At 36.4% G+C, this 14575-nt stretch overlaps 1 protein-coding gene across 4 annotated transcripts in view; it reads right to left on the reverse strand.

Moving 5' to 3' along the window:
• The window catches only part of Col19a1 (collagen type XIX alpha 1 chain), a 336038-nt gene that overhangs the window by 94493 nt on the left and 226970 nt on the right, over nt 1-14575 (reverse strand). The gene's annotated exons all lie outside the window — the stretch shown is intronic.

A 14575-nucleotide genomic window follows, 5' to 3' on the forward strand; every position in this document is an offset into this window, starting at 1 on the left:
TTTGCTTCCCTCGAAATATTTACTGAGCACTATGCTGAGCTTGGATAGAAAAGAAGTAAAGAATTCTGTCCACTTCTAAAGATTCCAGGAACCAAGGGAGAGAAGAATTTCCCAAGTTCTTCAGGGATTGCAATTTGGGAAGAGGGGCATAAGAAAATAATAGATCTTAACATTATTTTAGATCAAGTAGTTCCAGACAAGATAGGTTCAGCTGCTGAGGGTGTGGCTCAAGAGGCAGGATGCCTACCTGGCAAGTGTCAGGTCCTGAGTTCAAATCCCAGTACCACCAAAAATACTAAACAAAAAGATAGATTCATGTGTCTCACATGAAGACTTCGAGAGCTAGGAGTTGAGAAAATATTATAGAGGAAAAGTTCCTAACATTTTCTCAGAAAATAAGAAGATGACTGAGCAAATCAAACAGCATCGTATCATTATATAAAGATTACTTTTAAAAGGGAATTCAAGTTTTGAAAACTGAAGAAAAAATTTAAGGAGCAATTGCTAGCTTTACTTCCTGCTATAGGCAACACCTTAGGTATGTAGAAAAAAATAAATATTGACTTACATTTATGCCAGGTGTTTCTTACTAATGGCTTGTGACTGAAGAACTCTTCTAATATGAAACCTTGGCATTGTGCCACTAAACATGAAGGACACAAGTATGTGGTGATGGATGCTAGGGAGCAGGTTGGTATAACTCTTGAGAAAATAATGGGTCTCGAGAGTAGTGGAGCTGGCTGTGATTGGAAAGACAAACGATGCTGTTACCTTACTGAAATAAAAACAGAGCTGATGTCAGAAAGGAATTCTCATGATATTGTATATTTTTCGTGTTATTTTTCCATCTGCAGCTTTGTATAAAGCATTCTAGGTCAGTTAGATGAAATAATGAGGAAAGCAATCATTGAGTTGAAGGCTGTTGTACAGTTTCTACCCAAAAGCTTGCAAGTTAATAACTCATTCTTGAAACTCAGCAGACATGAAGTTTCACACACAGGTCCTTCTGCAAATATATAATGAGGCAAGGAGGAATTTTAAACACATAGGTAAGAACATCAAAAGTTAGCAAGTCTTTGCATAGCAGGCATTCGGTGAATACGTGTCAATAAGGCCCATTAGATCAAAGAGTAGAGATGGGGTGAATAAATTTAGCTTCATATATATTCTTTCTAGTGAAAAGTGAGAGTCTTAATTATTTGGGCTCCTAATATAGCAGAACAATTATTAATACTGTCTCTTGAATAGAGTAGAAGAATTAATCAAGTATTAACAGCCAACATTTATATGTACTAATTGTGTGTCAGACATTATAGCAGTTTTATATGGGTTGACTCATTAAATTCCTACTATGACACCATAAGGAATTTATTTCTGATTGAAAGATAAAAAAGTGGGGGTTGGAAATTGTTAACTGGCCCAAGATTACACCACTGGTTAAGTGGTAGGGCTAATATTTAACATCAGCGTTGGGCTCGAAGCAAGCTCTCATCTTAACATAAAGACAGACTCTAAGCCTAAAATCACTTTTATATTGTTTTCTTTTTGTCACGGTATTGTGTTGCCCTAGAGAGTATCAGGTATGTCAGATAATCAATTTTCCATGGTCTTTTCACTATAGTGCAATTGAAAACAAAAACAAAGCTTGTATTAAGCACTTCTTACAAGCCAGCACTGTGCTTGCCTTTACATGTAATCCTACCATGTAGTTGAGAGAAGTCCCTCTGTTTCTTATATCTCACATCTATCTTGATGCATTCTCTCAACCCATGATAGGAGAGATTGTGCCTAAACATTCCAAAACACAACTGTCTTCCAAATGCATCCTATCTTTGTTGGTATAGCAGGTGGCCAAAGGGGGCTGGGTTTCTGGAAGGCAGTGGGGAGAAAGAAGCAACAAAGCAAATGGGGTGGTACAGCTTGCATAGCACAGAAAAACAATAGAATGGTGATAAGTTTTGAAAAATTAGATGAGAATTGGGTATGTTCCTTTGCCCATGGTTATCTACCCACCAAGTTTAGCTGCATTACATAAACACAAATTATATTCCTCACCTAGAATTCTGATCTTAATGTTGAGCTTTGACAGTAAGAAGATGGGTGGCTCAGTGCAGCTGCTCCCTCTAAAACAATGGCAAGAGCACAACTACTGTAAAGAGCCATGAGTCATTAGAAAAGCTTGAACAATATTATTCAGACACCCAGAAGATTAATATGCCCACAAAAGTAACTTCCATATTTTCATATGTTCTGTTCTTGCTATAAAATGTCATATCTACAAAATAGTGCTCCAAATGGTTTGATCTAAGTTTTAGGCTCTGCTGCTTAATCAGGTGATGAGCATTTATGATGACATTTCCTTTCTAACTTTTTTAGTTACTGAATACTTGGGGTATCATAAATTCCAAGATTAATGTAATAGAGATTTATAGCTTACAGTCTACCTGCAGGCAGTACTTTATACAAACTCTGTCAGAGGGCTGAAGGAACCCTGCAGACACTGACACACAGGCAGAGAGCATTTAGAAAGTGTTATGTCTATGCTGACTGAAGTCAGTGTTACAATGATTCACTTGATTGTTTTGAAACTGTTAGAATGATACAACCTCAATCAAAGTAGGTGATAATGACTATGGATAAACTCTAAGCGTATAAATGCCAAGAGCAACTCTCTACTAAGGGTTAGAAAAACAATGTGGATCTTGGTGTCTTGGAATTAGTGGCTGTCCTATGGCCTCATCATCAAGAGATTCTCTTCTTTTAGATTTTCTATTCTGATTTGAACCCTGGCTAGGTAAGATTCAGGGAGTCATTTGTTTCTAAGTTTAGCAAGAGCTATCAGTCTGTAGATTATCAATCAACTGAGAAAGGAGAAGTTAAAGACTTGGGGTAAATGATGGGTCTCCTGGAGTCACAAGGTGTTGGTAGGTACTCCAGGTTACTTGAGAGGGCACTTTCTCTGAGGTCTGCATTGAAATGACCCATTGAGAAGACAGGTCCAGTGGAGAACAGAGGCCAGCTACAGAGGGCATTGCCAGCCTTGGGCAAAGCTCTTAGGAGCTCTTCTAGGAAAACCAGTTGAAGGTTTTTGGAAAGAAAAAATACCCCAGGGTCTTTGTCATAACATGTTCCACAACACGCTGTACGGCAATCATGGCTATGTAATGCCATGATTTGATGTTGCTCTGTTTTATTCCACTGGTACTGGATTGGGAGATCAAGGGCATTTGAGTTAATGTAATGAGTACACAATTACAGAGCAGTTTTAAAATATTAATGAACTCCAGGGAGACACACCTGTTTAGAACTCAACTGTACTGATGTGCAACTGTCTGAGGGGTCTATAAAAACTGAGTATGGGTAGAGTTCTGAAGTTGTTTTCTACTGCAAAGAATCATACCTGGTGTGATGAAGTGAATTAAAACAATATCTAACTTGGAAAGTACATACGCTCAGCAGTCGTTTTAGTAGTATTTTTTAAAGTTTTGGTTAAAAGTCTTGCTGGAGGTAAGAAAACTGAAGTACCATGATGTCTGTCACCAGAGTTATCAGATGTACAGTGTAAAAATGATGAACCGTTTGCATTATCATTCCCTCAGTAGATTTTGGTTTTGGTAGCACATTCGCAAAGTTTAAAAGATGGGAAGAGTTCTCTTTTAAAATCTGTACTTCCTGTCCTGGATTAGCTGCATGCCCACTCTTCAGCCAATTCACTGAGTATGCTGAGCTCAAAGAGTCATATTTTTGCCTTTTTTCTCTCACTATTCTTTGTCATGAGCTTTATGTGCACATCAGGGTGTAAGCTTTTCGATTTAGTGTTAGCACATCCTACACATCAAGAATCAAGATCTCCATGGCTCTGTGGTCAACTCTGCTCACTTGCTGATACTCATCCTAAACTCTCTTCCTTCTTCTTAACTTTGCTACACTCCTCTTCTCTAAATGCATTCTTCAGTTCCTCCTAACTTCGCTGACTAAGGATCCTTGAGCCACCTGGATACCACTTATCTCCATGCACTAAAGCTCTTCACTCTCCTCTTGGCAGCTCCTCCCAGGATTCACAAATACTTATTTTTGGGTTACATACAACTGCCTCTGGCCCTGTGGATTTTCAATTAACTCAGTAATGACCTTTGAAACACCAAAAACTTCTGCATGTTTCAGAAACACAACTTCTGAAGTTGTACTAATAAACTCTCTTCAAAACATGCTAAAAAATAGCTTTGCTTAAGAACAGACCTATAAAGTTTGCTGTTGGAAAGTCATGTGGACTCATTTGAAAGAAATATTTCCAGTGTTCTAATGGCTAGTAGAAAAGGCAGAGGTCAGTAATTAGTTTTCCCTTGGTATTTAAAAAAATTAATTAGGAAGCCTGAACTCAGACGTGGGAATAGCAAAATGAAATAACAAATAATGGTTGGAAAAGCTAATGTCAAAAATGAGTTTTTCCTCTCATATATGTCTCCATCTACAACACATTATACATAACTTAGCAAAACACATTAACACTGATTCAGTGACTTGTGTACATGTCTATAGTCTCAGTTGAAAACTGAGGGCAAGAACTTCTATTCTTCTACATCCATCATAACACATAGAAGCTTCCTAACTCACTGCTCCCACTCCCAGCACCAATTTTTTTTAATTCAGTGAAATTTCTTTTATAAGAAAAACCTTGTAGGGAAAGTCAAGTTTTTGTTTATTGGTTTACTTTTAGTTATAAATGGTTTAAAACAGAGCAAAGGCTTGTTGCTTCCAGATTTATAAAAGACAGGATCAATAGATTTAGATTAATCTAAGAATTTTGCCACTTAATTGAAAGCAAAGCTGTAGTAAGTTCCAGTTGAGTAGAAAAGAGCTCATGGATGGGTTTTTGACTGGAATTACAAGATTTGGAGAGAAGTATTGGAACTCTGAAGAAAAAGATCAATAATGCTCCTTAGAAAATATTTGAGAAATCAATTCCGTTGTTTTCAAAAAACCAGATTCTTTTATTTGTATTAATATTTGCTCTAAATGAAAAAAATTTAAAGTGTCTCTTGGGATTTAATTATATAACTTATATCGTAACTATATGATGGATTATTTTTCTAAGAATACTACTACAAATTTTTAGTGAGTGAGGAAATGTCAATAGCTCCTCTCCCTCCCCACTCTCTAAAAAAGTTACTAGAAAATCTTAAACTTCAAACTATGATTTCTGAGGCCAGAATAAGATTGTACTATATTTGCATTTTTTAACGGAGACCTCAAGCTCTCAATAGATCACCCTATGGAATATGGAACTGACAGTAGACATTAAATGAAAATTGAAGATTTTTGGGTAGAGTGTTTTTTCCTCCAAATACCCTTCCCACTCTGTGATATATGCTCAAAACTTTGTAATGAAAGGCTTATTTATTTAGTATTAGGTTTTATCATCAGTTCAAATACAAATGTTTCTAGGAGATGTAATAAGCAATGATCCACATTTCCATGGCTCAGAGCAAATCTAAAAGTATTTTCATGGATGGTAAGTAATGTGATTATAAAACATATTATCTTAGTTGCCTCTCATAATAAATAAATGAAGTAGGTACTATTATATTCTCCATTTGACCAATGGACAAAAGAAGAGATTTTTCTCTAAATCACATGATAAAAATGGTAGAACCAAGTCTGAATCCATTCCACTCTAATATATACATGTGAATTGCTCATTAAGTATTTACTAAGAGCAAGTGGGGTGGGACAGGAAAGGAGAATAAATAGATAGCACTTCAGGATAGGGACAGGAGGGTGACAGCATCAAGAGAGGAGAGGAGTACAGGTAAGAGGACCCTGCAAATTGCTTCTTTATCTACACCACCATCAGGTCAAGGGCTCTCACTTTCTGGCATAAAGCTCTAAGAAATGTAATTACTTCTTTTGAGTCAAGCCTTAAGGCTAACTTCAATTTTAAGAGGTAGGGACTCAAATGGGAATAAGTTCAGAGAACACTTGGGTTGGGTTTCCGTGCCAATTGGAAGGACATATTTCATACTTTGGCCATTTCACAGAGACACAATCATGAAATTTGAAATGTTCTCATTCTTGAACAGATGTTCTCAAGTGCTGTTATTCACATTGAAAACTGGATGTAACAAATTTCTCCAAGATGATGAATAAGTCCATGCATATTTTAGGACAACATTCTTGCATGAAGTATCTTTACAAAGATTTGAAAAGAAGAAAATAGAAAGGAGAGAAGCAAAGCATATAGAAGAAAAAGTTATAAGTAGATGATAATGAAAGAATTATGAAAAGTAGCAACCCTTTTGCCTTGGAAATGGTAGGTCCTAGACTAAATCCTGGGAAACAAATAGAAGAGTAATAAGATAACAAAATATGGTACAATTAAAATAAAATATTAATAAACAATTAATTGCCCTTGAGAGTAGTAATTGTGTGATAGCTTGTCCTGGTCTATTTGTGCTACTACAGCAGAATACTTGAGACTGAGTAATTTATAAATAACACAGATTACTGCCTCACCTCTGGAGGCTGGGAAGTCCGGGATTAAGGCTCTGACCTTTGGTCTGATGAGGGCCTCCCTTATTGTGTCATCACATGGCAGGAGGCAGAAAGCCAAGCTAGCAAGCTAGCCAAATGCTAGGAAGCTTCTTGCACAGGTCCTTAATCTAACTAATGGGATTAAGGCCCAACAGATTTAGATTAATTTAGGAAACTGGCTAATTAATTGAAAGGGAAGCTACAGTGAAGCATTGGTCTAATTACCTCTCAAAGTTCCCACCTCTTAATACAATCACATTGGAAATATGTGTGTTTTGAAGGAGACACATTAAAATCATAGTACAAGTACATGTCTTATTGCATTAACTCTTACAACAATCCAATGAGGGGGTGCTATCCTATTTTACATGTAAAAATGGTTAAATATTTAGCTTAGGTCATACAACTACTAGACAACATCTAGGTTTCAACCCCTGTCCTGACTGACCCTGCAGTCTTGATCTTTTAACTCTTTCCACTAAACTACCTTATAATGAGGATGATAGGAGAATAAAGTATCGATCACCTTAAAGCTTGTTAAAAAAAGAAGAAGTGCATTCTGTGGTAAAAGCTCACAGAATCCTTAATGAGATATAGAGTAAAATAAGGACCACAAAAAGAGAGCTCTGAGACATGGTACAGTAAGCATTTTCAAAGTCTTGGATGACAAGAAGAGATCAAGAGGAAAGAGACCAAAATGGGCAGAAGGGTAAGGATAAGAGAGAGGAACAACATGAAGATAAAGAGAAATCACTGCAGAATTAAATTAGAAAGACATAAGGAGAAGGCAACAAGCATTAGCTGAAAATGAAAAGGAAGTCAGCTATCTCAATCAGCATCTTAACTGACCTTTGAGGTTCCAATAACATCAAAGGTGAGGCATTTATGAAGTGGTGGAAGAAAAGTAAAAATAAAAATAAGCAAAGGAGGTAGAAAAAAGGCCAGTTAACCAAAAGAGTAATACTACTTGGTATGATGAGCTGAAACTCCTACGAGCATGAAATGGCAGTGGAGAATACTCATGGGAAAGTTGTCATATAGAGAAAACGAAGTATTCTTCTAGTAAGACCACAGTAGTGCCGTGGTTTTCTGTCATGGAGGAGAGATTTGGGTATCAGCATTGTGGGAATCTGAAGGTTTTAAGTGATACAACATTTGTCAGACATTTAAGCTTTCATCAAAGACAAGTTTGGGGGCTTTTTCCTATAAAAGGTAATAGCAGTTTGGTTGGAAGCCAGCAGCCACATGCTCTTTCTTGGTGACACTCTGGAAATTCTGAGCAGTACTGGGATCTTCTCTTTCTCAGCTATTTTTTTTTTTAAATTGCCCATAGTGGGTTATACCTGTACCATACTTTGAAAGATCTATGGTTCCTAAGGTGTCCTGGTCTAAGATATCATCAGTGTCTCTGGTTCAGGAATTCAGAAGCAGTGTGATTAACAGGTAAAGGATTGTGGCAAAGGCAGCTTCAGGATCATGCATTAGAATTTTTCACATCTGCCACACTGGACATTTTTCAATTTCATTCCTCTGTATTTCAGGAAAGTGCTCACTTGAGCTGGACTTGTCTCTTCTGGCTTGCATACTGAGCTGTGTAATTGAGGGAACTCAAGCATAGGCAGTTTATGGTTGTATGAATAAGCAAAATACTCAGTATGTGACCTGATTGTTTTCCAAAATTGCACAGTCCCTGGTTTCACTTGTCATTTTAGAACAGGAGGGGGAGGATGAGACTGTGACAGTGAATGCATTCAATGGGTATAATTAACTCATTTCATAAAAGCAGATTTTCTAAATTATGCTGTGAAGCTTACACGTTTTTTTAACCTTTTACAGTCCAAGTAGAAAAAAACATAATTTTTTGAAGGCACTTATTTTTTCAGGTATCAATCTGTTTGGTATAAACCTCACTGCATTGTTGATAGAATGGGACTTTTTGACTGCTTTTCATGGTATGATGGGTAGAAAAAAATGATGCTTTCCCCAATGCTGCCATTCTGCTTATTCATCCATAAAATGTTTCATACTCATCTCTCCCCAGTATGTCCTGTGAAAGGAAAAATATTATTTGTCAGCTTCCTGCACTATAAGGAGCAGCGGGAATCTTTCAAGTGCCTTGCTACCTACAGAAGCAACATCAATGGCCCAGTATAAAGTGATAAAAGCCACACAGGCATGAAAGCTGGCAAGGGTGGGAATGTGTGAAACAGATTATTTGTATCCATTGGTGTCCCCAAAAGATCACCACCAACAAAAGCAGTACCTTGGGAACAACTGTGTCTCCATCTCCTTGTCTGCCCTCAGGAATTCCTCAATATGTCCCCCAAATCAGGAGGAAAGTCAGCTTACACAGACCCCACAGGCAGCCTTCACCTCTCAACACTATGAGTTTCTGTTTACTGAAATTAAGTGATGATAACATTCACTCTTTTAAAAGCATTGGTACAATGACAACTGCTTCCTGTGCAGAGAAAATGCAATTTCCAAGGTGTACTGCTGGGAATTAAGATAACAGGCTGATGGCCCTGGCTCCTACACTGCCAGGTACAGAGGCCAAGGGCACGTGCAAAATTCAAATAGCTGCATACATTCTGGTTTGCTTCAAAAAAAAAAAAAGCAAAATGAAGAATCTGAAGGTTTTATTTAGAGGAGATTGTAGTCTCTACTTTCCACTCAAATGTTTGATATCAAATTTTCCCTCAGATCCATAGATGCACTAATGATAAATCTACAAATGTCAAGTCTTGGCTCAACCGAACTCCATGGTTATAGAAAGTGCACTCAGGGCAGTTCTAGGGAGAAATACTTAGCTCCAGTCCACAAAGGACTTCAGGCAAAGAGGACGATACTGATGAGCTTGGCCACTGAAGAAGTCATTAGTGATAGCAAGCCTTACTCATCCAATAGGATAGGTTTCCTGTTTCTTAAAATGAGTTTCAAATACTTTCAGCATGCTAAGGAGTATAGAAAATAATGATGAAGTGTCATGAATCCACAGTCCAGTGTTGTCAAACCTTAGCCATTTGCCATACTTGCTTCAGACCTCTTTAACATTTAACATCATTACAGATATACAGAAGTCCCTTCAGATCTTATTTTCTATTAAGTTCCTTTCATGTTTCATTGTGTTGAGCCCCAACACAATTCTGAAAGTTTGTTGTCTGTGTAGTCATATAGTTTCTTTGGGTCTTTCCTTGACCATAGCAGACTGTAGTTATTGTGCAGAGAAAACTGCGTATATAGATTTAGCTGAGCTTGTTATTTGCTGGGGCCCAGAGTTTCCTTGTTAAAATAGAGACAGTCTTTTTTTGCATGACTCATAAAGCTATTCAGCAGTAAAATTAAATACTACATGGAAATCCTTTTGGAAGCTGTATCATCAAATGCAAACTAAAAGATTATTTTGGAAACAAGTCTCCCTTTCTGAACATAAATGGTTCTAATAAATCTGTTTGGCCTTTGATTCCTCAAACCTTAATGTTTACCCAAAGCAAAGAAATGATACTCAATACATGCATTGGCTCAATGAATTACAAGTATGGGGACTATAAATGAAGAATTTCAAATATTATGTCTTAGCACTGCTATAAATAATACAAATCAGTCCAGATGTCTCCATACTGCTTTCTAGAACATGATCCTAGATGAAAAACTTGTCAGTGTCTATATGAAGATAAAAATTCTTTTCTACCATAATTGGCAACAAAACAAAACAAAACAAAACAAAAAACCCAAAAACAGAAGTCAGAAAGTGGCTAAGTAATGTCCTACTGCTGCTGTTCATGGAGAGAGACAAAGAGAAGTAATCTGGAAATCAACCCCAAATGCTAGTTTTTGAAAGCTCAACCTGATACCCTCGAAATGCCTAGCATGCATGTGTATATATTCTGTGGTCACAAGGTGACAGTGGAATTTTAGCAATGTTGACAACAGCTGTTTTGTCTGGGACCATGACCCCAGGATGGGACAAGTGGCAATAAAAATGATTAACTGGCTAAGTCTCCACTTTTTAGGTCTTGTGTGTCTATATTGTTAAATTTGAGGATGTCATCTTGTTTTAAATAAGAAGTGAAATTACTATTCCCGTTGACTCAAATAAATGGTTAGGTTCATTTTCTCTGAATATATTATCATTAAAGTGCATGGCCTTTAGTCACTTAATAGACAGAAGAAACTGAGGCTCACTGCTGAAAGGAAAACCCAGAAACAAAAGCTCTGATCAGATCAAGGCTTCAAGAAAGGATGTCAGTACATGATCAAATATGTATGTATACATATTTGATCATATACATATACAGAGATAAAAAACAATTGTATTAGTGGGTCTGTCTGAGATTATGGGGAGGTAGTAGAGCAAAAGAGAATGTTAAATGAAAAATTTTGAAATATTGCACCTCTGTATGAAGATAATATAACATAAGCTGCTGTAAGATGTTGAATAATAGAGGAGCAGGGAGATAGAGAAAGAGTAAGTAATGGGGGTAGTTAATTTGATTAAAGCATGATATATACATATATGAAATACCAAGGCAAAAACCTCCTTGAACTATACACTTAAAAATTGAAGGATAGGAAGGTAAAACAGGTCCTGGCTGGGAGTGGGTACCAGTGGGAGGAGGAAGGGTGTAGGGAGAGGGTGAATTTGGTAGTGTATTTTGTATTCATGTATGAGACATAATGAGCCTCAAAAAGTGCACACAGTTGCATATAAGGTAAATTTTAATAAGAAATTAAATGTTTCAATCAGGTATTTTTTTTTATCTGCCTCATTCAGGAGCCCAAACTGTGTTTTAGAATAGTAACTTGTTTTGGATATGGATCTTGCTTTATAATGGAAAAAATAACTTTGTTCCTTGAGTTCTTAGTGTCTAGTAAATAAAGTTGTAAATGGAAGATACACAAGTTTAGGATAGTGACTGATACTAGGGTACAAGTACATTAGTGCTATGATGTTTTGAGGGCATTATTTTTGTTGCTGTAACTATTCATCTGACCTGTAGCCCATCAGAAAGAAAGTATCCTGGTTAGCTATGGGGGAAATGAAAGAATGACCTCTAATGACTTATATGTGGCAGAACTGGCCATCTTTAATGAAAAATATGCTATCAGTAGATTCAGTCAAGATTGAAATTAATTGGGTTACAACTGAAGACTTGTTCACTTGTTTTTTTCTCAGCAAACAGGTCTACTGCTTGTATATTCAAAGACTAAGGATGACAAGACTAAATATGATATTCTGTTCATAATAATTATTTAAATCAATAGAAACAGTAACTTCACCACATTTAAAAATAAATATCTAGTCACCTCAAATACAAACACACAAAGACTTACAAAATGGAGATGTGACCAGCTGTCTATTTTCAAGGCTGTTATACCCTCTGGCTCCCACACTGCTCTCAAACCCTTTTTGGCACTTTTTTCTCCTAGCTCCTTCATATTTATTGACTATACCAAGCTTTTCTCCATCTCAAGGCCTTGGTCAGTTCCTCCTCAGGTAATGTCATCCAGTCAGAGACACCCCCCTGGGCCATTCTGACCAGAGTAACACCTCTTCCTTCTAGTCTTTATCACATTACTTCATTTATTCCCCTATAGCACCTCACATTCAACTGAAATTGTTTTGCCTATTCATTTAATTGGTTATTAACCATTGCTACACCCTCCCCTATCTATAATAATGTAAATTATCAAAACCTTTACTAATGCCTTCTTTGTAGTTTGTTTTTGAACCACTGCATATTCAGTGTTTCTAACAGTGAATGACATATGACAGATAGTCAATGGTATTTTTAATTATAGTACTCCCTCTTCATCTGCAGAGGATACATTCTAAGATCCTCAGGGGATGCTTGGAAACTGTGGATATCAAAAATCTATAACTTAATGCCCTTTCCATCTTAGCTAAGTTATTAATCATGCACACATACTTTTGTAGTCTGATGTGCAATGATAAAACTAGAAATAATTTCTCAAGGTTTGAAGCCATTATTAAGTAAAATAAGGGTTATTTGAACACAATCATTATGATATAGTGACAGTCAATTTGATAACCAGATGGCTACTAAGTGATTTTGCCTAGAAGGCAAAAGAGGACAAAGAAGTGATTCATATCCTGAGTGGGACAAAATGGGATGGTGTGAGATTTCATCATGCTACTCGGAATGGGGTGCAATTTAAAACTTATGAATTTTCCATTGAATATTTTTGGGTCATGCTTGACCACTATTAACTAAAACCATAGAAAGCAAAACTCAGATGGGGCACTGTTGTTAATGAATTGAATTTCATGCCCAAAATTTACTCTTACCTATGTAAAGTGCTATATAATCATACCTTTGAGATTGTGTAATGATTCATGCTTTAAAGGAAGATGTCTTTGTACAATGAAGTTAAAGCAAAAATAACATGACTGTAGATATTTTAAATAAGATCATTGCCTTAGAAAACAAACATACATTTCATTGGGGTAAGCATCCCCAGAATAAATGCTGCAGAGTTCCACCTGTGTTTTATAACAGATGGCATTTGAGATGTCCATGAGCTAAGTGAGGATTCTGATCTGAAGAGATTATCAAGTTGATGTAAAAAAAAAAATGACTGTTGAGCGACATTTACATTTAAACTACAAGACATACAGAAAATACAACACTCTAAAATACAGTATTTTCTGAAAGTAAAATTTGAAAATAATATTGGCTTATAATTAAGCATTAAAATACTAAAGTTTCCATATCTGCAACACTCTCCACAGGTCTGGAGGTGTCGTTCTTTGTCTAGGAGTTTTCCAACGTGAACAGTAGAGGGAGCTGCTGTTCTGTGTTACACGTCTTCAATTTCTATTTTCAACCTAAATTGCTATGCACTGAAATGTGACACACATTAGCCCACTGCTGAATTCTCAGACTGCAATAATGAAACAGTGCACAAAAACAATACCAGAAAAAGACAATCAAAGCCCTGCCTGCAATAGAAAGAAATAATAACACATTGTAAAATTGATGTAGTTTTTAAAAAATGTTCCTTATGGTGATGATGAATGAGAAGTAAAGTTAATGTCAAATGGGTAGGCTAATACATACTTCCTTTAATGGCTCATTAGTTAAATCCTCTGGCTTTTCCTCCTGATCCACCTCATTTCCAGCTGCTTTCCCTTTTTTATCCTAAGGAAACTAAAAATCAAAATTCTTTGAAATAAACTGAGGCATTCCAAGTCTGAAGACTTTCTAAGGTTCATTATCATAATACAAGGACACTATTTTCTATTGTACATGCTACTAAAATTACTGGGAGGCTTTTTAAAAAGAATTCTTTATTGGAGTGTGAGGAATAGTAGTTGAGACTTAGAGAAGATCATAGCTAATTAAATGCAACAGCTCATATCACGGACAAATTCCACAAATGAGAAAGAGGCTGTGAAGCTGAAGGAGAAAAAAATACCATGAATTCCTTGATCCAGGTGTTATTTGGAAATAACTTTTATTTTTCTTTAAGAATGGATTTATTTTAAATCCTCAGAATTGTATTCCATTCGAGCAATACAGTGATAGACATTCAAATTCTTGTTAACTGGATTTTGGAAAATTTATAAAGAGGAAAATATGTGTTGATTAGCATTACAGATTTAAGACAAGCTCTTCTACCTAAAATATAAATGGATGTTCAGAATAATAGTAGATCTATTTAGATAAGGTATTCTATTTAGAAGAAAATTCTTTCACATACCTGGCATTTGGTCCTTCCAGTAACTGTGGGAAGTAGGTGGGGCAAATACTGTCACTTCAGATTTACAGAGAAAGAAATGAAGGTGTGGAAATGTCAGGTGAATTGTCCAGCATCGGCTAAGGAGAAGTATTAGGTTCCTCACCATCATCTCACACTATTTCATTGTTCAGAGTCAGGGTAGTGCCATGAATTGGCATAGAAAATTCAAACAATGCTTTGTGTCTGATGTTTAAGTAAGGCTGATCTTAGTCAAATCATAAACTAGAAGCTTGCCTTTCACACTATACTTTATTGTGTCCAGCACAATAAAGGTAGGTTT

The sequence above is a fragment of the Castor canadensis genome, chromosome 1 (assembly GCF_047511655.1).
Source record: "Castor canadensis chromosome 1, mCasCan1.hap1v2, whole genome shotgun sequence".
NCBI lineage: Eukaryota > Metazoa > Chordata > Mammalia > Rodentia > Castoridae > Castor > Castor canadensis.